General features: G+C 38.4%; 1 long non-coding RNA gene across 2 annotated transcripts; it reads right to left on the reverse strand.

Moving 5' to 3' along the window:
• Positions 1-42: 42 nt before the first annotated feature.
• On the reverse strand, positions 43-2139 carry LOC309491487. 2 transcript variants are annotated; one of them, XR_014203144.1, is made up of 5 exons: positions 1843-2139; positions 1467-1523; positions 944-1024; positions 687-785; positions 43-580 (listed from the first exon to the last, which is right to left on the reverse strand). It is a non-coding gene; the product is annotated as an uncharacterized lncRNA (long non-coding RNA). The 2 variants fall into 2 exon arrangements; XR_014203145.1 differs by lacking the exon at positions 1467-1523 and having other exon boundaries at positions 1843-2137.
• Between the last annotated feature and the right edge of the window lie 9619 nt (positions 2140-11758).

The following is an 11758-nucleotide window of genomic DNA, read 5'->3' on the forward strand; positions in this document are numbered from 1 at the left end:
AACACCCGCCCCTGTCGATGATTGGTTGGAACACTATTTATTTTGGTTTTGAGTGATGTTGATACCAACTGTTTTTGTGTGCAGATCTCAGAGCCTAGGCTACCTAGAGAGACGCGGTTTTTTGACAGCATGCTTATGGGGCGGGCAGCTAGCGGATCGTTAGGAAATATTAGATGAATGTGATCATTTATGTTTGGGCCTGAAATCGCTGATACCACCTTTAATATGTCATTATAAAATGATTGACTAGAAGGTGACTAATTTTAATTTATTTTAAATACGCATTAACAAATGACATATTACTTTTTTCTTCAATATTTTGCAGCACTAATAAAAAATATGCACGACAACAGAAATGGCAAGAAAGGAAGTGCCCATAATGTTTATGAAAAAAGTACAGTAGAAATATATGTACTTACATTTTTATCTAGGCTGTCCATTATGGTCCTCATTTCAGCAATGTCAGCAAAGTGCTTGAACGGTAGACACAACAGTTTTGGTAGATGCCAGTCAAGACCCTCATAAAAGGACTTGCTCAGGTCCAGTGAAATTAGCATGTTGAATTCTGCACTGATCTAAACTAATATTAAATGACACAAACATAACAGCAGCATGTTAAACAACACTGCAAAATAATATATCTACATATTCATCTAAACACCATTTTCAGCAGTGTAGGACTTTACCTGTCTCTCACAAAAAAAGAACCGGCCACCTCTTTTTCCATAGCAGATACTGGAGGATCCTTTTTTAACTCTCCTGTCTGCCTGTAATGCCACAGGTCTCTGAGAAAGCATAAAGATCACAGTTCAACGTAAAAGCTGCAGCACAGAGCCGGACAGATTGTGTGTGGTCCCTGGACAAATGTATTTTTTAGAGCAAACTCAGTTCTAAATGAACACACACAGTCTTTATAGATGCAGGGAAGCAGACAGTTACTTACATGATGGCAGTGCTTCAGCTTGTAGTGCCTTCTGACAATGCGTTCATTGGTTGTCTTGAATAAACAGAACTTGCTGCTCCACTTTATTGGTCAAGGGCAAAAGAAAAGAACAATTAAGTCAACTAACATTTAATAAACCGAGTACACATACACAATCAAGATCAAGACTAGATCAATAATAGTTTATCACCAAATTTGTGGATATATATTTATTGACATTACTATTAAGACCTTATTAGGACAGTATTAGCTGCTAAGCATTTCACTAGTTCTGGGGAAAACACTGCGATGGTTAAGCGGTTGCTATAGTTACATAATCTCCCACAATAAACTAAACATAATGACCACAGTCTTTTAAGTTCGACATTTAATAAGTAAAACTAGACAGTTGTACAACAACTTTTCAGTTATGGAGCGTCCATCTCGAACACCGGAGGATTCTGATAATCCTGCCGCACCACTCACACAGTTTTACATTAAATTAACGTTACATTATTTGTCAGCTCGTTGTTGTCGTACTCACGCGTCGACGCTGCTTTGCCTGAATGGTGATTAGACTTGCTGATTTTGGCGCAAATAACTTGAACATGAGAGTGAACAAACATGGTAGAAATGCGTTATTTTTCACGACATGCTTTTCCCGCTCTCTAGGCTATTTTATCATTCATCCATATATCAGTCTCTCTCACATAATTAATATATATATATATATATATATATATATATATATATATATATATATATATTAGCCTATGTAACGTTAAACTGGTAAAACTGGTAAAACTGGATTAGCAACAGTCCAATGTGATCTAGAAACGTTGATATTGAACAATACATGGATGATTACTTCATATGTCATTTTACAAGTTATTACATCATATTAACGAATATTTACTTACCATATTTGATGATAGTGGAAGAATTAAATCATCTGCCGATAAACTCTCCAGCAATGGCCGATGAAGGAGTCAAGGCGAGAGACCTGTTTGTTTCGCGCTTCACGTGATCTCATCTCGCGATAAAAAATGAGAACTAACCTTACTGGTTCAGCATATGTTTTTAAGTTGAGGCGGCAAATACTCTAGTTATGTCAACTTGCAGACTAGTTGAGACAGTGAAAACTTAACATGTTAAGTTGAATTAACAAATTCAGAAACCACAAGTTGTATAAACTTACAAAATTACATTGAAACAACTAAAATGCGGAATCATTTTTTACAGTGTGGTAGTCTTATGTCATTAATATTGTGTTTAATTTGTTCTATGTCCTAGGGATATGCCACTGCAGCTGACATTGAGAGTTCACTCTCTAAACCTGCAACTCATCGTCTGATACTTCTTGGTAAGTTGGTTTTAGATTGGACAGTTGGCTTTGGTGTTGTATGTAGTGAATTCAATGGTATCAAACTAAACTGTATTCAAAATGAAAACTAAAACAGAAATTTGACAGTTTAAAACATTTCTGTTTCAGGAGAAACGGAAAGCCGCTTCCAGCGCTGGATGCTCAGCCTTGAGGGCCAAATCGTTTGCGAAGGGTCCACCTTTGTGACAGGGCTGGTGTCTTTTTTTCCCTGTTTTTACATCTTTAACCTACAGTACCAAGCCTATGTGTAACATTTTTATGTGACCAGGAGTCACAGTGTATATCCTTGGTTTGAGTCTTTTTAGCTGAATTTTAGCAGTTCAGGGAACATTAAATGTTGAGGTTTAGGGCCCTATCTTGCACCGACGCAGCGCAAAGCCAAACGCAAGTGTCTTTGCTAGTTTAAGACAGACGCAGTTGTTATTTTCCGTCCAGCGACCACAGATGTCAGCAATGAACATGATGTACATTATATTTCTGTGATTGGTCTGATCCATGTGTGCCTACATTTGTAAGTATTTACCTTTCAGTGATTGTATTACAATAAAAAAAAAGTTAATTTCAACACGGAACTATTAGTTTTCTTTCACTTAAGTGTTATCTGATGGATTATGCCTATTCTTGCATTAACTCAAGCTAGAATATGTCTGTAACAATCAGTGGTACACGTTACTATGCAAAAAATAATTAACAATATTTAATGGAAACAAAATAAATGGTGATTTAACAGGAAAATAATGGTAACGCTGCTGCCAGTTGTTTCCTGTTTTTTTCTGTGATTCACAGTAAATTCCTGTTGAAAAACATTACGGGGAGTGCACTGTAAAAAAAACAGTAACAGGAATTAACTGTTAAAATAACAGGAAAATAATGGTAACCCTGCTGCCAGTAATTTCCAGTTATTTAACAGGGAAATAATTAACAGTGTAGCCTATTAAAATACGTATGAAGTGTCTAAAAATTTATGTTTACTAGAATAAAGTACCTGGAATAAACTTCTGGCATTTTTGGTTGATGTTATAGCGCACACAGTTGTTTCCGCACGGAAATATGATGGTTTGCTCATCAAAATACAACAAATTATTCCTCACTCCTGTCCGCAATCCGAATATATAATGAGACTGTGCCACTACAGTAGCCATCTTGACAAAATGATTAGCTAACAGTTTGTAGAAAAATACGATTTAAATGAGTTGTCTGGTTTGTTTGACATTGAAATCTTGTTGAAATCTGTTTAACGCTGCAGTAGAGTGACTGGTCGAGATATGTGTTTAATGCCCGTGCGCTGGCTTCGCCGAGTAACCTTGAAATTGTACATTCGTTGAAAAACAAATATTTCTTAGTTGAGCTCTTAATGAAAAAATATTTATATTTAACAATGTTTTGAACGAAACAAATATTACCTGCAAAATAAAACAAATAATGGTAAAATGAATTGAAACTAAGACAAATGTTTTATTGGATGAGGCACTCACCGCTTGAAAACCTTTTATTAATGTGTACATGCATTCATATAAAGCATGTACAATTTCAATTAAATATTTGAAATGACACAACATTTAGCAAATATGCTACATAAATAGTCAATTTGGTAGCAACTGGGTGGTTGCTGTGGGGAACACGGTGGAGCAAGTGTTCTCTGTGGGATCTTGGCAGGCACAGACACTCCCTTTTGGATATTCTTCTGCCTCTGCTGCTTTGGGATCCTGAGGTTTGCGGAAGACACAAGCACTGGTGCATTTTGCAAATGCTGCCTCAGCAGCTCAGGGTTTTTAGGATTTCTCCTCTTGGAGATCTTGTCTGGCATTGGTGCTCCATGTGAGGAGCATGTGAGCACCTTTGAGGAAGCCACTGGTGCCCTCTGTAGTGACTGGATGGGTGTGGGTGTTTCTAAAGCGGCCTTTTTCAGATGGTGAGTCAAATATTCGGGGATCCTGAGTTTTCCTCTTTTTTGGGACCCTATGGGCACAGGTGCTCCCTTTGGGCACGCAGCAGGCACAGGTGCTCCCTTTGGAGATGCAGCAGGCACAGGTGCTCCCTTTGGAGATGCAGCAGGCACAGGTGCTCGCTTTGGAGATGCAGCAGGCACAGGTGCTCGCTTTGGGGACACAACAGGCACAGGTGCTGAGTGCTGAGCTTTCTCCAATGTATCACCGAAGACCAGGGATGAGGTGAGGTCCTCTTTTTTTAGCACTGGGAGAGTTCTGCTGCCTCCACTGCTTTGTGGTCTTCAGTTCTCCCTTCTCAGATGCTTCACTGAAGACCAGGGATGAGGTGAGGTCCTCTTTTTTAGCACTGGGAGAGTTCCGCTGCCTCCACTGCTTTGTGGTCTTCAGTTCTCCCTTCTCAGATGCTTCACTGAAGACCAGGGATGAGGTGAGGTCCTCTTTTTTAGCACTGGGAGAGTTCCGCTGCCTCCACTGCTTTGTGGTCTTCAGTTCTCCCTTCTCAGATGCTTCACTGAAGACCAGGGATGAGGTGAGGTCCTCTTTTTTAGCACTGGGAGAGTTCCGCTGCCTCCACTGCTTCGTGGTCTTCAGTTCTCCCTTCTCAGATGCTTCACTGAAGACCAGGGATGAGATGAGGTCCTCTTTTTTAGCACTGGGAGAGTTCTGCTGCCTCCACTGCTTCGTGGTCTTCAGTTTTCCCTCCTCATATTTCCGATCTGAGAAGCCTGAGTGCTGGGAATGAGCCTTCTCAGATGCATCACTGAAGACCAGGGATGTGGGGCATGATGTTTCTCCTTCCTCCACTGTTTCCCACCACTGGTCTGAGATGAGGTCCTCATAGTCAGGATACTCAGATATGGGGTCTGAAACTTCCATTATCGCCCACCACCGCCCCGCAGCAAGGGCCGTATTGAGCTCATCTGACAATTCAGTTGATGAGGACTGCTCTGCACTCTCAAAAATGATGGGCATGGTTGACATACTCGAAAATGAACTAGAAGTGAACAATACTTCTTGCAATTTATATCTGTGAAACACTATGAAAGAAAGAGAAACAGAAGAGATTATTTGAATAATCAATTTTGTATCAATTTCCCTACTAATATGCACAACTCAGATGCACATAATGTAAATGTATATAGTAATTTCACAATCGCCGACTCGCTACAAGAAGAATAAATCCTCTGCACTATTTATACTCACGATCATTATGACGTAACAGTCGACAGTTGACGTCACAGTCGGCCAATTGACGTCACAGTCGGCCACCCGAGTTGACGTCACAGTTGGCCACCCGAGTTGACGTAACAGTCGGCCACACGAGTGACGTCACAGTCGACCACACGAGTTTGTGAGGGATGGAAGACCTAGGCTGTTTCGCTGTATTAAAAGTGAACATGCAATACAAACAAAGACTGACTTAGCTTTTTTAATTCATGATTGTTCATCCAAAAACTAGCACTGTTTATTATTTATTTTTAGCATTTGCAGCTGGTGCATAAACGGGAGCAAGTGAAGCTGAGATGCATTTTGTTATTAAGCAAACAGACCACTTTTTTATTTTTATTTTATTTTTTACAGATATTACAATAAAAGCACATTTCTGAAACAGAATATAATTCACAAAAAAAGTTCCTGTAGGCTATCCTTGTTTTTTTCTATGTATGACAATTATTTAAAAAAAGCAACAGATAGGACGAGAAAGAGTGCTGTCCCGAACATCAGCAGGACGTTTTTTTTTTATATATTAAGTCGTAAATATTACATGACTTACATTTTGCTCTATATATCGGCAACGAAAATAGTTCCAAATAAATCTATAAATCGTTGCTCATCTTTGAGAAACAGTTTCCCTGACTGAAAACGTTCCATACGTTTAGCGGCTTTAGATGCTCTCTGAAGCGCAGACAGAGGAGCGAAACATAACGATATCTCTTGTCAAAAAAAAAACTGCTTCTTTCAGCAGGTTATTTTCGCTATGTAATATGTATTGATTGAAAAAATGGAGAATAATAAAATTCGGATTTCAAACGCCACGCCGAGTTTATGAAACTCAAATTAAGATTATATTTACAGTGAATTTAGAGAATCAGTAGGCTATGGGCTGCCGGTGGTGCTTGAGACTATATTTCAAGAGTTCAGATGCAAAAAGCCTCTAAGTGCCATCTGAAATTTTCTTCTAGAATGATCATTTTTATCAAGCTCGTATATTTAAGTTCAGTAATTTCACTTAAATGGCAATGAAAATGAATTGTCATTTAAGTGAAATTACTGAACTTAAATATACGAGATTGATAAAAATGATCATTCTAGAAGAAAATTTCAGATGGCACTTAGAGGCTTTTGCATCTGAACTCTTCATTTGTCATTCTGTGTTTCTGTGAAAAAATACTAACAATAATGAAGCTAAGAATAGGATACGTATACGGGGGAAAGAGGTTGCTAATGCAATGCTAAATAAGATATTATGTAGCCTACAATAACAATTTTATAGAAAGAAATAACATTACGATGTCTAGAAATCAATTTCAATAGTAACGTTACATTGGGTTTAATTTGTCTTTTGATGAGATCTACAAATATATATTGTTAGAACCAAGAATTTCCATGGGAATATATCCATATTAGCCTAATGTGCTAATTAATGTGTGTTGTCATTGACAAATAAATAAATATACAGTTTACATATCTATATATAGAAAGAAAAATATTTCCAAAACAATACACACACACACACTGAAAAAAAGGTTTTCATTCATCCAATAAAAAAAAATGTAGGGTTCACATCTATATTTTACACTGTTAGAAATTACCAGCATTTCACAATAATTAACAGTATTATTTTACAGTAACTTGTTGTAATTAAGTTTCCCTGTAATATCCCAACGAATACCTGTAAAAACTACAGTATCCTTGGATTTTACAGCATTTAACTCTTATTTTACAGTAAAATATTGCAATCTAAAACCTGCTGTTATATCACAACAAGGTCTGTAATATCACAGCAACACAGTGAAAAAAAAGAAAAAAAGAAAAGGATTTCACAGCATTAAACAGTATTATTACAGTGAAATATTGTATTGAAATATGTATTGAAGATTTGGTTACTAAATACCATGAGTTAAAACCAACAAAATATCAAAGTATAATGGTTATAATTTAATGTTGTGTGGACTTTAGCATTATGATGTTTATTAGGCGTTGGGTTTTGGTTACCTTACCTCATGACTAAATGTTGGTGTTTGATGTCAATAAGAAATGTACTGTATACCTGTACTAACAATGTTGTTCTTTTTCCACTAGATGTCAGTACACTATAAAAGTAGTAGAATTTTTTGAAAAACATCTGGAGCAGAATTGATGAGGTGTTCTGCCTTATTAAGTGTTATTAGACTTCCAGATTGATTTATAAAAGGCATATTAATTTGCATAGTAACTGTCGAGTTGATATAATCCCAAATCATAGTCATTCATACACAGTCCCATTTTATATTACACTGTAGGCTATCAGAAAGTTAGTTTATTATATGTAAATATAATTTACAGAAATAAATATTTATGAATAGATATTTAGAGATTCAGTTTTTCTGTGTAGGCTACTTCAAGTATACATATAGCAAAAGCAAATAGTGAAACATGCACCAAATAAATGCACCAAAGAAGCTTCCTAAAATATATTTTTATTTTATTTGTATAGAAAAGGTCCACTGATAAATGTAAAGGATAGTAAAAGTCTTTGGACTTAAATCTGTCATAAAAATTAAAACAAACCTTTATCTGATGATGTTTGGGATGCAGGCTATTGTTGCAAGATAATGTGTACTGAAATAGTGAATCAGTTTTATTACTGAAAGATTTTATTTTATTTATTTCAAGTTATAGTAAAATATAACTTCTTATTTCTTTAATTTGATATTGGGAGAAATATGACCCATATGTGTGTATTAGTCAGATATTCACAAGAAATACAGTTAATAACCAGTAATAGTTATATTAAGACTAGTGAGACAAGTGATAATGATATAATTTACGTTAATACTTATCATATGATATTATGAGCCTATAATATAGGCTACAAGACCTACTATATAGCCTATTACATATAATATATAGGCCTATTAAAATACGTATGAAGTGTCTAAAAATTAATGTTTACTATAATAAAGTACCTGGAATAAACTTCTGGCATTTTTGGTTGATGTTATAGCGCACACAGTTGTTTCCGCACGGAAATATGATGGTTTGCTCATCAAAATACAATAAATTATTCCTCACTCCTGTCCGCAATCCGAATATATAATGAGACTGTGCCACTACAGTAGCCATCTTGACAAAATGATTAGCTAACAGTTCACGAGTTCACATCTACATATGATTTATTATGGTAAGGGTTATGCGTATTTGGCGTGCTGTCCGGAGGGAGGGCTACGAGCTCGGAATTCGGCCCGAACCCAGAGTACTCCCCCCGGTAGGGGTAGATGGAACTAGAATAGGGTAGATGGAACTAGAAGAGAGGAGCTGGGGTGGAGGTGGGATGCTGCTGAACTGTCGAGGAACAGAGGTAAGTTCAGCTGTTATTTATACTGTCCTGGGTTGATTACTGATTGCACTCCACTTGCTCTTGTCAGGTTAATCATCTGCACCTGTTCCTCCCGAACCTTGTTTAATTAAACATCATTTTGTAGAAAAATACGATTTAAATGAGTTGTCTGGTTTGTTTGACGTTGAAATCTTGTTGAAATCTGTTTAACGCTGCAGTAGAGTGACTGGTCGAGATATGTGTTTAATGCCCGTGCGCTGGCTTCGCCGAGTAACCTTGAAATTGTACATTCGTTGAAAAACAAATATTTCTAAGTTGAGCTCTTAATGAAAAAATATTTATATTTAACAATGTTTTGAACGAAACAAATATTACCTGCAAAATAAAACAAATAATGGTCAAATGAATTGAAACTAAGACAAATGTTTTATTGGATGAGGCACTCACCGCTTGAAAACCTTTTATTAATGTGTACATGCATTCATATAAAGCATGTACAATTTCAATTAAATATTTGAAATGACACAACATTTAGCAAATATGCTACATAAATAGTCAATTTGGTAGCAACTGGGTGGTTGCTGTGGGGAACACGGTGGAGCAAGTGTTCTCTGTGGGATCTTGGCAGGCACAGACACTCCCTTTTGGATATTCTTCTGCCTCTGCTGCTTTGGGATCCTGAGGTTTGCGGAAGACACAAGCACTGGTGCATTTTGCAAATGCTGCCTCAGCAGCTCAGGGTTTTTAGGATTTCTCCTCTTGGAGATCTTGTCTGGCATTGGTGCTCCATGTGAGGAGCATGTGAGCACCTTTGAGGAAGCCACTGGTGCCCTCTGTAGTGACTGGATGGGTGTGGGTGTTTCTAAAGCGGCCTTTTTCAGATGGTGAGTCAAATATTCGGGGATCCTGAGTTTTCCTCTTTTTTGGGACCCTATGGGCACAGGTGCTCCCTTTGGGCACGCAGCAGGCACAGGTGCTCCCTTTGGAGATGCAGCAGGCACAGGTGCTCCCTTTGGAGATGCAGCAGGCACAGGTGCTCGCTTTGGGGACACAACAGGCACAGGTGCTGAGTGCTGAGCTTTCTCCAATGTATCACCGAAGACCAGGGATGAGGTGAGGTCCTCTTTTTTAGCACTGGGAGAGTTCTGCTGCCTCCACTGCTTTGTGGTCTTCAGTTCTCCCTTCTCAGATGCTTCACTGAAGACCAGGGATGAGGTGAGGTCCTCTTTTTTAGCACTGGGAGAGTTCCGCTGCCTCCACTGCTTTGTGGTCTTCAGTTCTCCCTTCTCAGATGCTTCACTGAAGACCAGGGATGAGGTGAGGTCCTCTTTTTTAGCACTGGGAGAGTTCCGCTGCCTCCACTGCTTTGTGGTCTTCAGTTCTCCCTTCTCAGATGCTTCACTGAAGACCAGGGATGAGGTGAGGTCCTCTTTTTTAGCACTGGGAGAGTTCCGCTGCCTCCACTGCTTTGTGGTCTTCAGTTCTCCCTTCTCAGATGCTTCACTGAAGACCAGGGATGAGGTGAGGTCCTCTTTTTTAGCACTGGGAGAGTTCCGCTGCCTCCACTGCTTCGTGGTCTTCAGTTCTCCCTTCTCAGATGCTTCACTGAAGACCAGGGATGAGATGAGGTCCTCTTTTTTAGCACTGGGAGAGTTCTGCTGCCTCCACTGCTTCGTGGTCTTCAGTTTTCCCTCCTCATATTTCCGATCTGAGAAGCCTGAGTGCTGGGAATGAGCCTTCTCAGATGCATCACTGAAGACCAGGGATGTGGGGCATGATGTTTCTCCTTCCTCCACTGTTTCCCACCACTGGTCTGAGATGAGGTCCTCATAGTCAGGATACTCAGATATGGGGTCTGAAACTTCCATTATCGCCCACCACCGCCCCGCAGCAAGGGCCGTATTGAGCTCATCTGACAATTCAGTTGATGAGGACTGCTCTGCACTCTCAAAAATGATGGGCATGGTTGACATACTCGAAAATGAACTAGAAGTGAACAATACTTCTTGCAATTTATATCTGTGAAACACTATGAAAGAAAGAGAAACAGAAGAGATTATTTGAATAATCAATTTTGTATCAATTTCCCTACTAATATGCACAACTCAGATGCACATAATGTAAATGTATATAGTAATTTCACAATCGCCGACTCGCTACAAGAAGAATAAATCCGCTGCACTATTTATACTCACGATCATTATGACGTAACAGTCGACAGTTGACGTCACAGTCGGCCAATTGACGTCACAGTCGGCCACCCGAGTTGACGTCACAGTTGGCCACCCGAGTTGACGTAACAGTCGGCCACACGAGTGACGTCACAGTCGACCACACGAGTTTGTGAGGGATGGAAGACCTAGGCTGTTTCGCTGTATTAAAAGTGAACATGCAATACAAACAAAGACTGACTTAGCTTTTTTAATTCATGATTGTTCATACAAAAACTAGCACTGTTTATTATTTAATTTTAGCATTTGCAGCTGGTGCATAAACGGGAGCAAGTGAAGCTGAGATGCATTTTGTTATTAAGCAAACAGACCACTTTTTTATTTTTATTTTATTTTTTACAGATATTACAATAAAAGCACATTTCTGAAACAGAATATAATTCACAAAAAAAGTTCCTGTAGGCTATCCTTGTTTTTTTCTATGTATGACAATTATTTAAAAAAAGCAACAGATAGGACGAGAAAGAGTGCTGTCCCGAACATCAGCAGGACGTTTTTTTTTTATATATTAAGTCGTAAATATTACATGACTTACATTTTGCTCTATATATCGGCAACGAAAATAGTTCCAAATAAATCTATAAATCGTTGCTCATCTTTGAGAAACAGTTTCCCTGACTGAAAACGTTCCATACGTTTAGCGGCTTTAGATGCTCTCTGAAGCGCAGACAGAGGAGCGAAACATAACGATATCTCTTGTCAAAAAAAAAAACTGCTTCTTTCAGCAGGTTA

Source organism: Leuciscus leuciscus (assembly GCF_965113295.1).
Source record: "Leuciscus leuciscus genome assembly, contig: HAP1_SCAFFOLD_285, whole genome shotgun sequence".
Classification (NCBI taxonomy): domain Eukaryota; kingdom Metazoa; phylum Chordata; class Actinopteri; order Cypriniformes; family Leuciscidae; genus Leuciscus; species Leuciscus leuciscus.